The sequence below is a fragment of the Monopterus albus genome, unplaced genomic scaffold, assembly GCF_001952655.1.
Source record: "Monopterus albus unplaced genomic scaffold, M_albus_1.0 scaffold3166.1, whole genome shotgun sequence".
Lineage (NCBI taxonomy): Eukaryota > Metazoa > Chordata > Actinopteri > Synbranchiformes > Synbranchidae > Monopterus > Monopterus albus.
The window spans coordinates 1-1,227 of record NW_018131036.1 but is presented as its reverse complement, the minus strand read 5'-3'; the positions used below and the strand labels follow the sequence as shown (position 1 = coordinate 1,227).

The 1,227-nt window shown below is 41.6% G+C and overlaps 1 long non-coding RNA gene across 1 annotated transcript; it reads left to right on the top strand.

The window, feature by feature from the left end:
• Positions 1-153: 153 nt before the first annotated feature.
• LOC109954093 (uncharacterized) lies at positions 154-1,159 on the top strand. The gene is made up of 3 exons (XR_002274025.1): positions 154-288; positions 466-698; positions 938-1,159. It is a non-coding gene; the product is annotated as an uncharacterized LOC109954093 (long non-coding RNA).
• The last annotated feature ends 68 nt before the right edge of the window (positions 1,160-1,227 follow it).

Here is a 1,227-nt window from a genome sequence, read left to right as displayed (position 1 = left end):
CTTTTTTGATCCTATTATATTAGGAATGCAGTAGGTAAAATAATTTCAATAGACTGTCTCACATATTCACCCCGTTATGTGTCTGAAATAAGTAAATCATTTTAGAAGAAGTCTACTTTTAATCATCTTCTCCTGCGTCCATCTTTGTTTATTGCTGGTAGGAGTCCGGGGTTTGCCCTCAGAGTGCATTCCAGCAGGTGTTTTCTTTTCTTCAGAAGACTCGGCTTAACATGGAGACTTTCCAACGCCTCAGGAAAATTCATGGGGACCTGGAATGTCAGTACTGTGGTAAGATGATGAAATCTCCTGGAGTCAGCTGGTTTTGCTGTGCCCTGTTATTTAATTTATTCATTCTTCATTTTACTCTATATTAAATCTTATTATGTATTACGTATCCTTTCCCCTCTGTGGCCTCAACATTAAACTGTGCCTGCTTCTTCTAATCATGTTTTTCTTACGGCACAGGTAAATTGTTCTGGTACAAAGTCCACTATAACATCCACGTACGCAGACACACCAAGGAGCACTCGTATTACTGTTCAAAGTGCAGCTACTCGTCCATCACCAAAACCTCTTTAATGCGGCACCAGATCCAGAAGCACAGTGGCTTGCTGCTGCCTTGTTCCAGTCCTGGCTGAAAATACACCACACCTGACAAATACAAACTTCAGGCCCATTTGAGGACGCATCAGGGACAGGTGACCAGCCGGACGAGATTCAGAGAATTATAAGGAGTTCATTTTTGATAGACCACTAATACACCTTTCAAGTTAACAGAAGAGAGAAATTCACATTTGTTGACAGCATGATGCTCCTGGTCTCAATAACAATTACACTGGGATTTGCAGGAGGTAGCATATTTGAAGTTTTATTAACCCCCTAGACCTGCCATTGTTCTACCACGGTTTTGTCTTAGTGTCTTGCTGTTATTTTCCAGGAGAATAGTTTGGCCTGTCCTGTCTGCCAGCACAGCTATCCAGAGCACAGACTGAAACACCACATCAAAACATCCCACCCTGGTAAAGAACACACAGATGTATCTACAGACACAGAGAAAAGAACACACACTAACCACTGAACTTATCCTGACACATAACCTTTGCTCACTCTCCACTGTTGTCTTAGGTGGAATCTTTGCACAGAACCAGGAAATGTCATCTTAGCTATTTTTACTTGCTCTGTTGTTGGCACATTGCTTCTAATTTTGCAGTGTGTCATCCTCTGTTT